Source organism: Giraffa tippelskirchi, chromosome 9 (assembly GCF_054371585.1).
Source record: "Giraffa tippelskirchi isolate mGirTip1 chromosome 9, T2T-mGirTip1v1.2.pri, whole genome shotgun sequence".
NCBI lineage: Eukaryota > Metazoa > Chordata > Mammalia > Artiodactyla > Giraffidae > Giraffa > Giraffa tippelskirchi.
In genome coordinates, this window is record NC_137283.1 from 9,203,528 (window position 1) to 9,217,040 (window position 13,513).

Here is a 13,513-nt window from a genome sequence, read left to right on the forward strand (position 1 = left end):
TTGCTGGGTGATACGGTAGCTCTGTTTTTAGTTTTTTGAGGAAACGCCATACTCTTTAATGACTGTACCGACTTCCATTCCCACCAACAGTGTAGGGGGGTTCCCTCTTCTCCAGACCTTCTCCAGCATTTGCTGTTTGCAGACTTAGTGATGATGGCCATTCTTACTGGTGTGAGGTAATACCTTATTGTAAGGTATTGTTTTGATTTGCATTTCTCTGATGGTGATTTTGAGAATCTTTCCATGTGCTCTTTGACTATCTGTATCAAACTGGTGATTTCTTACCTGAATATTTCTCTCCCACAGAAGCTTCTGGTTTCTTAACAAATTTCTGACATCCTGTGTCTGTACCCTTATCCTGAGAATTGAATCAAAGGATAAGTATATGTCAAGTCAGTGATTGGGGCTCTTTGTGCTTAAAATGGTTAAAATGATTACAAAAAGAAGAAGAATATGCAAAAATGGTTTAGAGGCTTGCTCATGGCTCCTAGGGATCTGCTTTATTTTTGGAGTGAAAGAGAGCCGAGTCCACCAAAACAGTGTAATTTCTTGGCCTGAAAGGGTTCACTCAGCTTCCTCAAAAATTTACCATTTTTTTTTTAATAGGAAAAAAAAAATGTTTGGTGTCTGTGTTAAGGGAAAAATCTGAAGCAAAAATGTAATTGGTAAACTGACAGAATTTTTAATTCTCTTTCCAAAAGGAAAATTTTGCCTTAACTTAAAAATACACACATAACAATGTTTTGTATGTTTTTAATGGTATACTTATTTTTTTTTTTTTTTTTTACTGTATATAATTTCCACCAGGGAGGCAAAGGTCAACCAGCTTTTGAATAAAGATTAGTAATCAAAACAAAAGATCTTCTGAAGCTGATGTAGCATCTTTGAATCTAGAATTCTGCCAGAATGTAAAATAGAGACATGTGTGATAAGCAATTCAGATTTAAAGACTTACCCTCCCAAGGGATAACCCTCCAGTTTGGAGACCACACTCTCCAATAGCTGTCACTTGTGTGTAACACGTTGTGTCTTCAGTACTCCAATGTCCAATGTCATGAAAATAATCCCCATGACTTATTATATAGAAAAACAAGGAGCACTTTATGAAGTGATATGCATTTTTCAATCCATTTATGCAAAATAGACCTATATATTTATGGATATGCACAGAAATTGGCTGAGCATAATAGTGATGGCTGTTGGTGGTGGTATTTTGAGAGATTTTATTTTGTTCCTTTTTAATTTTGATTCCCACCCTCATTTTTGTGTGTGTGTGATAAATCTCTATAGATTTTGCAAGTGCACATTTATTTCCAAAGTTAAAAGAACTCTTCAGAGAGTAGCTTTGGAGAACAAATTGTACATTCATGTTGCATTATAAATCTGTACATCGTGCTTCTTTAGATGCTGGATATTGGCCTACAGCTGGGTTTCCAATAAGATCATAGTACTCTTGAAATAGTAACACTGAATATGTTTTACCTTTTACACACATATGCGCGCACACACACCCACCATTGAAAGTTATGAAGAACAGTTGAAAATGCAAAATGTGCTATATTTTATTAGAGATGAATTGTAGCTATTTTATTATAGGGGCTAATTCACAGACCTTTAATGTTATGTCATTGTGAGGAAGCCAGATATATTATTGCAGTTCTGAATACCTCGGTAACGTTTTTGTCTTCCTTTGTGTGAAAAAAGGGAACATTGTCCATTGCAGAAGAAAACGCTGTATCTCAGGACCAGGAATGTAGAACTAGAGACAGGATTATGAAGGGCTTTGCCAGATGCTAGGTTGTGTTCTGGATCATTCCTTGCATGGCAGGAGGAAAACACTTTCCTCTGCCCTTCCCAAATATTCCCTTGATGCTTCTGCTTCATCTCTGCTTTCAGTTCTGGGCTCAGTTTTTAAAAATCAAAAGCATCTTCCGTGAATTCCATAGGAAGCTGAAAACACTTCATGCTGAAGAGACCCCAGAGGGCAGTGCCCACCTCAGGCAGGTAGAGAGGCCACTGGACATCCTGCCTGGGCACATGTCTGCTCTACAGTCAGTGTCCCTGCATCTGAGTGCCCTCCTGCCTGGAACACAGGCCTTGGCTATGCAGAAGTCATGGGATTCTCAGGGCACTAGATACAGAGAAGGAAGATGCACAGTACTCTGGGGGTGGGGCGGGGAGAGCAGGAGCCCAAACCCCCAAATATTAAGGTTGTGTCTAAATGCTGTTATTTCCATCCCAAAAGATGCTGAAAAGAAATATGCCATTTAGCCAACAGCCTTTCTTGTCTTTTGATGCTCAAATGAAAGGTTTCCTAAGCTTCTCTTCAGCTCTTTCTTCTTATTGTCCCTCCTCTGATTTAGATGCATCTCCAAGAAAAAACTACACACACTCATTTTTGAGGAAATTTCTGAGTTTGCCCTCTTAGCCAAACATCACCGTGTGTGTGCCGGCCAGTGTTCATTTCTGGTCTGCCTGTGAGAACACCAAGGGTTCGTGAAGATCATTTCCTTGTACTGTGCACAGCAGACTCCAGAAGGATCTGTGCCATCAGAACATTTGGTTTCTAGGCTCCCAAGTCCTCTTTGTTTTTGATCGTGACATTTCTTCATGCTCAGATGCATACGTGATGTAACATTCTTTGTTGATGTTCTGCAATGTGTTTTAGAGTTATTTTGGCTTGGCACTAATTAAGAATGGGGAACTAAACTTTTCTGGTTAAAATGTTACTCTCCCCCTACCCTCCCTTCTGACTCCCCTGCCTTTCTGTACCAGGCATATCTGTAGGGCTTTAAACCCCAAACTGATATTTAATAGACTCTAGACTGTTTTGTTGGAAACAGGGCAAATGAGAATTCTCTCTATGGGGTTTGTGGGTCTTTGTTGTGATGGGGAAGAATGCCCTAAAGGGGAGTTCCTAGCAGCCTAATTGTTGAGAAGTGATGGAAGTTCAACAGCATGGAAATTCTACTTCTCGCTTCAGCTGAAAAGGTGCTTATAAAGGTAGCTGGGCTATTTTAGCAATTTGCCTTATTTTGAAAATCCAATTTGAAAGCTTCATTAAAGGGCACTAATTGGTGTCTTAAGGGAATACGTGTAAAGGAGCTTGTCGACAGTCTAAGATGTTTGCCAGTGTGTAGGTGAGCTCAACCCCCCAAGCTGGGGTTGCTCGGTTACCTGTATGCCCTTTCATTTCAAATGTGATACTAAATAAATTCAAAAGCATCCAGACCAAGAGAGTAACAACACAGCTTCTGCAAACACCTTCTGCTTGCTGCACAACAGGCCAGTAAATCAAGAGATGAGTTGTTGGGACAAGGAATAGAGATTTTATTCAGAAAGCCAAAAGACAGAAAAGATGGCAGACTAATGTCCTAGAGAACCATTTTACCCCAGTAAGCATACAGACTTTTTTTATACTAAAAAGGGGAGGGATATGGTTGGTTGGTGTTGCGAATTTCTTGGTGCAGGAATCATTTGTTCTTGCAGCTGTCCAGGTAGGTCAGGTCATGATGTTCCTGTAAACCTCCAACATGACAATTGTTATTTTCTGTTCTGCAACCTTGTATCTCTATATGAATGGGAAAGTGTTATACTCTTAAAGGTCAGAGCCTTGAGAATGGGCTATCCTGCATATTTCAAGCTGTAGGCAACATTCTTAACTCAAAGCAAAAGCAACAAAATACAAAGCTTAAAGTAAAAGAAACAGACCTAATATGGAGTCAGATTTGTTCTTCCTTATGACAGTTCCTTGTTCCATTTCCACCACTTCTCACTCCTAAAGGTAGGATGCTTTCAGTGCAGAAATACCTCTGCGTGGACATCAGCATCATTGATATCCAGAAGTCCAGTAAGGAAGACAACAGTTTTACTGAGTTTAGTGGTAGTTAATATAGGACAGACCAAGGGCCATAAGGTATGGTAACTGTTTCAAATTAAGGAAATGCAAATACTTTCTGAATGCCTAGAAGAGTCGCTTACTGCTCACTGCCTGCCTAATATTCCCAGAAGTATATTTCAGTCCCACTTTGGAACACAACAGTTAAAATTGGATAGCTGAATGTTAATTACCTAGATGGCCTCAAATAAACTTGAACCTTCTCTAGTTCCTCGTTTGTTGACTACATATTCGGAGATAAGGTAAAAAAAGTTAGCTGAATTAAATAAATGTTATTCTTCTTTGGGAGGTTTTCTTTTTTAAGTAAAGGTTAAACTCTGTGAGAAATTGTATTGTTTCATCAAGCTTGTCTATACACTGATAAGATACTGAAACACTTGTCTTGTTCTTTTACATAATCACTGAGGTTTGTAGTAAGAATGCTGGTTGAATTCCCTTTCCCCCTGTTCAGTAGTTATAATTTCTAATCCAGTTTATAGAAAGAAGTTCCTGTGTGTGTGTGTGTGTGTGTGTAGCTTACACCATGAAGTCAGATCTAGAAGACTGTGTTAAGAACAAGCTCTTAAAGGTCTCCTCTTAGTAGATTACTCATCCACCCATTCAGAGGGTGCTTAGGTGTCATTCTGTCCAAAAGGAAAGTCAAGTACAATGACCTCTTTCTGTGCAGTCCCAACTGTGTGAATTTAATACATAGCAACTTGGCACAATAATTTCCCCAAGGAAAGGAGATTTTTTTTTCCAAACATGACTTGAGATGAAGGGAGGAGAATTAGAAATACTTTTTTAATGAATTTTCCCTTGAATTCCATATGGCTGGAAGGAGGAGAGAAATGCCTGTCAAAATGCTTCTGGAGAGGAACATTTGAGATGAAATGCTCAAAAAATAGATCAGCATAAGGGTCTTAAATTCTTTAGGCTTCATTTGCTGAAACCTCATACAGCCGATTTATTCTTATTCCAAAACTAGCCAATTCCTGAGGAAAACAGTTTCCAATATTTGGGAAATAATTATCTATTCACCAAAGACCAGTACAACTTCATCCTAATTTTTTCCATAGCATTTACTAGTAGTGCACATAACATGTTTGGTATCTTAATCAATATCTTAGCATATGTAAGCATGGCTACTGCTGTTGAAATTACTTTCCTATAAAAACTGGAAGGCACATCCCTTAATAAATCTGTTTGTAATATCTGTTATCAGGAATGGTGTCAATAAATGGAACTAAAAGGATGTGGACATTTTCATGACACGGTTTATACTAGTTATTTATTTGTTGTCTCTTCATTGGGGTTACTAATTGCAGCTGGTAAAAGTTGATTTTCTCTTCTCCAATTTATTGTGGGATGGGGCGTTCATTGCACCAGATCCATAGTTATTCAGCGTCTGCATTTCAGAAGCTGAATTGCTGGATACTGTCAGAATAAGCTTTGGCAATTCCATGCAGGCGTGTACAACTATAATTTTGCTTCCCATTAATAACAGCCTAGCAAGGAAGCCCAGAATCAAATGCCTTGCTCTCAGCTGGGGGCAGAACGCCAGAGTGATCCATCTTGGCTGGTGACCTGTGATGTTGGAAAAGTAGGCTCCACATTCACTCAGGAGGGGTGGGCGGTGTTCCGGAAATGTATTCCCATTCCTCCACTATTCTTTTTTTTTTTTCCTTTTGGTAGTGTGTACCTTGAAACAATGGGAGGAAAATGAATTACAGATAATAAAAATAGAACATCTCCAAACAAACAGGAAATGCAGCCCTTTTATTTCTTGGGATGTCAACTCTGCTCCCTGCCCCACGCCCTAGCCTGCAGGGGTTTCTGGGGCACCTTTGTGATTCTCAGTCAGCGCCCGGGTGGGCAGCGGGCTGGGCGGGCGCCCACGGGGAGTCCACTTGGCGCCGCACAAGAGGACTTGGGGTCCTGCTCAAAGCCGCGAATGTTTGAGAGCGCTGAGGCTTCGGTTGGATTTGGGTGGAGTGAGGTGTTATTGTTGTGGGATATTCTCCGCAGAGTTGGCCTGGAGAGTGAGCCCAGGAGGAAGGGAGTGAGCACGGCTTGGCCAGGTGTTCGCCGCCAGAGTCGGGAGGCGCCCAGGAGAGGTACTTGGGGCTTTGGCCCCGGGCGGGGAGGGATGCGCGCTGGCCAAGAGCGGGGACGCATGGTGGCGGGGCAGGGGGCAACGTGCCAGTTTTCTCTCTGATGAATGATATTCACGCGCCGCTCGTGGCTCGGGCGCTTTGTCTCTAGCCCGGGGGCCGGTGGAGTAGACCAGCCAGGGGACGGATGGCACCACCACGCGCTCCGGGCACACCGGGCAGGTGCCCGCGCTCCGACTCGGCCAACTCCGGCTGCGCCTGGTGGCCGAGGCCCGGCCCCCGCAGGCGCCCGACCGCGGCCATCTCCCGGGTGTGGCGGGTCAGAGGCTGGAGTCTGCCGGCTGAGCAGCTGCCACGCCACATGCCACCCGCACACTGCCGCCAGCCCGGGCGGGGACCGGACAAGGCCGGGGCTACGGGGAGGAGCTGGGCGCGTGGGAGGGCAGGGCGCGCGGAGGCGGGGAGCTGGGTGCGCGGGACCCAGGGACGCCCGAAGCTGGCTGGCTCAGGGAGGGACTGAGAGTGACAGAGCGACGGACAGGTGGGAGCAGTTAGACAACTGCAGCCGCGGAGACCGGCGCGCAGAGAAAGGGAGGGAGAGGCAGGGGAAGCAGACAGAGGAGGGAGAGGGAGTAGCAGCCTCGCGCGCCCTCCCTGCAGACGCCCTCCTCTGTCCGAGGGAAGCGGCCGGGGGCACGGAGTGGCAGAACGAGAGAGATGCGGGTGCAGAAGACCGGCAGAGGGTCCCTGCCTCGCTAGTGGGACCAAGAGGCGCGGAGGGACCGCGCGAGGGGCAGCTCGGAGAGCGGATCGCGGGACGGCGGGAAGCCCGCGGCGGGCTGCCGGACTGAGGGACAGACGGCCAGACAGACAGACGTGCCCGGGGACGGACTGGCAGCCAGGAGGCGGGAGCTCGCTCCCTCTCCGCAGCCAGGGGCCCAGAAGGCGGCGGCAGCGCCCCCTGAGCGCATCTGAGCAGCAGGGAGCCGCAGGGACCTCGGGGTCACCGGCCGAAGCCGCTGCTGTGGCCGCAACCCTGGGTGCCGCAGCCCTGCCAGGAGCCCAGCCGACGCTGCAGAAGGCTCCTTTTATTAGCAGTTACATAAATCGACCCAAAATAATAGCAATAATAAGCCAAACCAAACAAATACAGCCAAGTCATCCGTGAGAAACAATAATACTAATAAAAGCCACAAACCAAAATCAATCAAGGAACAGAGACGCTGGGGGGACGTCCACTTTTCGGTCAAGGTAAAATAATTTTAAGGTCTTCCGACGTGAACATCGCACGCCTTTTGTCATTTCTTTTTTTTTTTTTTTCTCTTCCTTCCTGCCTTGCATCTGTGCTTTTCTTTCCAGTTGTCTTTAAGTCTAGGTCTCTCCTTCCTGTTTGTAGAAAGCTGTTGTTATGTATGTATTGTGTTTTCATGCTTTGTCGGAGGAAGGGTAGACCACCTCCCTCCCCAGAATGAGGCAAAAATGAAAAGCAGGAAGAGAATGGAAAAGAGCAGGTCTCTTCATCAGAGAAGGACACAGGTGAACTTTAAAGGTTTCTCTGTAGAAAGTTGGGAATGTGCTTGTTTCTTTTGGAGGAGAGCTATGCAAGGGGCAGAAAGTTGGCATCTGTTTGCTGTCTTCAGAGGACTTGAGATCCTGGCTCCCCCGCGGTTTAGAGGAAAGATGTTCAGTTTCATTTTTATGTGTCTGAATTCTCTATCATTGCAAACTCCATATTTAACATCTTCTGCCTCAGGGTTGTAGATGTAGTGCTAGAATGGAGTTGAATGAGACAGGTGTATAGAAAGTTTCCTAGGAAGAGAAATGGATTCTCTGGGTGTTTATGCATGGAAGTGGAGCTGGAGTGGATGTGGTTGCTGTCAGTTCAGTGTCCTGAAGACAGAACCAAGCATAGAATCTGAGCTGGAAAGACAGAAAGCATTGAAAGTTAGAGGGATGGAAGGCTGGTAAAAAATTACTTTCACGAGATTGTGTTTGGAGTGCAGATACCCATTTTAATTTCTGACTTTTTTCAAGTCTGTTGGTATGACACTTCAGCCTCCCCAAACAAAGATGATGATCTCCAAAGTTTAGGCTGAATGTGGACAAGATTTCACTCAAATACTAAAGAAATTCGAATGACCCCCACCTCTTCTTCATCCACTTTGGTGAGCAAAATGGCTGTGATTGTTTTGAGAAAACAGAGAAATGGGGCCGACAGGAAATCACTTTTCATTTGGTAAAAGTTAGGAAACCTTTGACACTTTAAAATAAATGCACCTACTGCTCGGGTTTTGTCACCACAGAGTTCACATGTCTTCGGAAGGTTTTAGGTAATGTCATTTTCGCAGAGGGCAGTCACTGGGAAGCCCAGAGCTCTAGCTATGTAGCCGAGTAGTCTGATAATCTTGGCTGTGATTGCTTCTGCTTTTTCCCAATGAGGATTGCATGGGAGATAATAACATGCCCTCATCTCAGGTTGATACGGATTTCTAAGGTATGTATATGTGTTTGACCCTGAATTTCCTTTCTAATAACATTCTTACACTTCTTTTCGTCACTTGAACAGAATGTTTTTCAAGGCTCCAGAGAGGGAGTTTAGAATATTCTTTAAGGAATACAGTTTCTCCTTACAAAAACCTAGTCTATTACTATCCTTGCTTATTAATACTATCACTTGGTCTCAAGTAATCTGCTTTACATACAGTTTTAAGACATTCAGACTGCTCTACAGAGATGTCTTCACTTCTCCTCACTGCTTGTGATTAATATTGTCCAGTAAATCTTGAAATAAGTTGCTCTGGATGCATGTCTATTCAGCAGAGTACTTGTTCAGTGAGGTATATTTAAAGAAACTTACACTTTCCAGAAACACACCTTGAGCTTCTCTGTGACTTTATCTCACTACGTGCTGATTTCTCTTTTACAGTATTCAGCTCAGACTGAGATAGGTTTGGGTGCACTGCGCTATTAAATTTGTAAATTGCTGGTCTCCCAGTGACTTTCCTTCTTGGATACCAGCTGAGTGTGGTTACCTTGAGAACTGTGGCACTAGCCCCATTAGAGCATGCTCCACTGGGGAGTTCTGTGCGGTCTATTTTTAATGCTATTTAATGAAGGAGTGAGTGCCTCGCTCAGCACTACAAGGAACAGGATGGAAGGCAGACCCGGGCATGGGGATGGATCCTGGAGAAGGATGTCTGGAAAGGTACAGACCGGCTACGGGAGATGGTAATTTTCATTAATCCTAATGAATCACACTAACAGAGGCCAATTGATTTTAGTGGGAGAATTACCTGTGAATAGTTTGATATGTGTTTTCATCAACCTCTCCAGTAATTCTTAGAAAGAAGATTCAATAATTTGAGTGCCTTAAAACTTCAGGGAAATAGTAACCAGGGAGTTGCTGTGTATATACTATTTTTAATCCAAACTGTCAGGTGCTTGGGTGGTAAGAAGTGCAGAAATAAGTTCAGCTTCCTAAAATATTGTACTGGGGAAGGGTTTGGAGCTTGTAAAATGTTCCGGGCGTAAAATAACTAAACCCTTCGAAGATAGGCTGGTGACTTGAAGCTCTGCCTTGTGAATTAGTTTTTCATTTTCTTTTATAAACTTGGAGTCTAGATCAAGTGTTGTGACAATGAAGTGAAGTAGGAAGTTTTGGCTGAACTTGATAGAATATTTAAGCTTACTTTGAGATAAGCACAGTAGATTATGTTACCAAAGGTTAACTATTTCTTCAATGTAGATGGCAGAGGCAGCACTGGTAATTTTCAGGATTTTATAATGAGGGGGGACATATCTTAATGTTACAGTGCGTAAGATATACAAAGCCATCTGTCTGCAGTATTTGCATATATGAAGAACGCCTGTCTTGAGGTAGGAAGTGTCAGAAAGGTCCCTGTTGTTCACTTTCACATTAACAACGTACTGCAGTCGGGTTATTTCTTTGTGCAGAGTGAAGCTAATTAGAAAAATGCCTAGGTTGTTTCAAAAGTAATAAAAGAGAAATGTGAGAAGTTTGTATTAAGTGGAGAAATGAGTCATAATTATTGTTAAATGAAGCTGTTAGAACAGTGTCCAAAGTTGTCCTGAATCTTGTCAATTTTTATAAGAAGTCACCCCCCCCCCCAAAAAAAAAAGAAAAATACATTGCAGAGAGTTAGTATAATTTGCTGCAGTTGCTTGTGTTTTCCACCTTCTAATTTGAGAGGGAGAAAGTAATCTACGTTGACTGTCTTACTGGAGAAATATTATTTGAACCACAGTGCTGCTACTTTTCTCCAGGTTCTCTAGGCAATGGGCATTCTCATCTGAATTCAGTGTGGGTTTTATCTGTGGACAAGATAATGATAAACTGCATGAGTAGAGCGTGGAGTGAGTCAGCCGGTGAAGACACATATACCATAGAGCCAGAAGTGGACAGGACTGAAAATCCTCATTAGTATGGGGAGACAGTTTGAAGTCCGTAAGGTTGAAAATCGCAAATGAACCCTTTGTATATACGTTGGTTTAATTTAGATCTGCTTCATGACAAGGTTAGGAAAGAATCAGGGGCTTAAAGGTGATGTGGACACTGAAAACCCATCTCTTCAAATGGTAAGTACTGGCATGGTCCTAACTGGTACCACACGGTGGTGCGTGTTGAGAAATTTGTGAATCTCTAATCAGGAAAAGCATTGGCTTCCTCAGAAATGCCTTATGTCACCAGCGAAGTTCTGAACATATTTTAAGTCAGTGATGATGAACTTATTAAATCCATACTTCCTCTCTTTAGACAAACGACCTTCATTTTTTTTTTTTTAATCGGTGCTTGTAGAGTCTTTACATTTCTGGCTTTGCTTTATTTTTCATTCTAACATTGAAAGTTAAATATGCTTAATGATTTCAAACAGTTATAGAAGTCACTGCTGCAGGACTGTTGAAGGTAGAAAAGGAATATTAGCAAGACTTATCTGTGACTGGATTTGTTTTTCTCAGGCTGTCTTTGCTTCTGAGGTTGGTTTCCTTTAATGTATATTTATGCCAAGTGCTAATAAATTGATTTTTTCAGTGGATCAGAGTCTTATAATCTAAATTAATTTTGCTCATCTTGGATTAAACTTGGCTCTGGATGTTCAAAGTTACATATTACTTGTATTTACATCACAACCCTTTCATTTCTATGAGGATGAGATGGGAGCTGAGATACAAAGTATTTAAACTGCACACATTAGTATCATCTGCTTGATCAAAAATAAAGTACTTGAGACAGAGTTTCAAGTTTATGCTGCAGTTTTTAATGTTTAGCAACAGTGTTAGCTTGTGGTTTCCAAATCCTCTGTAATCTGGTGATACTTTATTTTTGTAAGTCATGAAATGCCCATCTAGCATTTTGAAGGTACCTTTCTCTAAAATTACTGAGAGGTATCTGTGACCTGGGAGATAGCTGCGCAGGTAAAACAAAACATGAATTGAAATAATTCCATCAGGACAATTGAGATATTGAAAAAACAAAAGGAACTAACTTATAATACACCAAACTGACTCTACCTGCAAACTGAGTCCTTAGCATCATGTTATGTTCTTCTCTTGCTGCCAGCAGCGATCTTCATGTCGGCAGGTGGAAGGACTGTTAACCACGATCTGCAGCCACGGTAGATCAAGAGTTTAAATTCCTCTACAGCCTTTTCTTGAGAAAATTTCTCCTGGCAGTTTTTGATAACCCCTACCTAATATACAATGTCCATGCCAAAGGTTAGATGAGATTTTTTAAAGTTCTGTAACCAGGTGATATCTCTTAGGATAAAATTGCATCTGTGACTTATTTAAAGGCCAAAGAATTCACCCAGAATTATCTCACTCAAGGTACAAGGTCATAATTATCCCTTAGCCATAAATTCATACAATATTTTTAAAGTGTTAATATGTTACAATGGTTTCTTTTATCTAGCAGCAGAAAATATTTCATTTTCTGCAGGTAAAGGGAAGAGGATGCCACTAGTGATTAGCCCCTTAAGAAACAGGCCGTTTTTCAATTTATTGCATTTCACACCATTTTTAAATGGTACAGTTCTTACATTAAAAATGTGTTGTGGATAACACACAAAATATTAAGATTTTGTTGACAACATCACTTCTGTAAATAGTAACATTGGTTGTAATATAAGTAAAGATGAAATTCGGTTTCAGTTGAAAGGAAGGATTTAAAATTTTTAATAGGAAAACAACTGCGTCACATTTTATTTCAAATATTTAGGCAAATTTTGTAGAGATTTCTGTGGTTACGCAGCATGTGATTCTATGCAGAGTCACTTAATGTAATATACGGTCTTTTTTTTCTGCAAGTTTTTTTCACTGCGACATATTCACAAAGCTAATCTACCTAGATAAACCGAGATCAACCTCCTGATACCCACACAAGATAAGAAATCAGTGTTTGTGATAAAGACTTCCAAAAGAACTCTGTGAGTTTTCAACCTAAGATGGATGTAGTGCTGGAATTTTTAATAATGGATACACATTCTTTTACATTTCCTTTATTGTCAGTTGCTTCTTTATCTGCACTAAACGTGATCAGAGTGAGGATCATCTCTAGGGAAATGCAAACCAGAGGAATGATCTCTCATATTTTTCAGATTTTCTTCCAGTTGTCAAGATCCAATACTCACTTTAGGACCATCTAATCCATAGCATCATACCTTAAAGGAAAAACTAAAAATGCATGTTGACATAATTTGATCTGGTTGCAATGAAAAATCAGCACCAATAATTGAGGTAAACTGTTTCCACATCTTCAGAAAAAAAAAACGGAACATCAATTTCTGAAAGTTTTACTATCTTCCAAGTCCACATATGACATGCCTTGACATGGAAATTAGAAGGCCCAGCCTGTCATCTGATTGTTCCATCATCTGAGTTGCTTTCAGGGATTTCATCACTGTCACATAGAAAAATCCAGCCATGGGTTGGCAGAGAATGAAGGAGGGGCATAGCAACTCTCTGAAATTCAGGGACTATGCATAATTGTTTAACTTTTTCTTGCTCATAAATTCAGTAAGCAAATAAAAAGCTATCATGTTATTTTTGCAGTTTTTTAATACCTTTCTAAAGCCACCAGCTAAAATCCCCCACATGAAGTTCTAATATTTATTGATAAGAAAATATCCATACTCTGCATTGGCAGGTTTTTCTTAGCATTTGGCTGGTTAATATGTGTACCACTTTAATGGAAATCCCAGTGCTGCTGTCATCTGACTTAATTTAATCATCAAATTGCTGTTAGAAAATAAGTAGATGCCATGTGAATATGTGACAGAATCAAGACTTCAGCATTGTTTACAAGCTTCAAATACTCGTTTCCTTAAAATGCAATTTTTAAAAATGAGTGTCAAAAGATCTTTCTGTTACAAATAGAGCATTTTTTTTTAATTTTTTTAGAGAAAGAAGAGTAAGGTTTATACTCAAATGACCACTCTTTTAAGTCGACGAAGCACACAGTTATGTTGAAATTGCTATTGAACTCTGCCAAATTCACTCATGGTCA

At 41.6% G+C, this 13,513-nt stretch overlaps 1 protein-coding gene across 45 annotated transcripts in view; it reads left to right on the forward strand.

Moving 5' to 3' along the window:
* Window positions 1-5,686: 5,686 nt before the first annotated feature.
* The window catches only part of ARPP21 (cAMP regulated phosphoprotein 21), a 168,260-nt gene continuing 160,433 nt past the window's right edge, over window positions 5,687-13,513 (forward strand). For 18 of the 45 annotated variants that reach the window (XR_014064585.1, XR_014064587.1, XR_014064586.1 and 15 more), the window contains exon 1: window positions 6,575-7,242. The gene's annotated coding sequence lies outside the window, so the exon portion shown is untranslated. Of the gene's footprint in view, window positions 5,995-6,498; window positions 6,533-6,574; window positions 9,220-13,513 lie in introns of those variants that run through there. The other 27 variants (XR_014064584.1, XR_014064591.1, XR_014064594.1 and 24 more) reach the window with 5 other exon arrangements.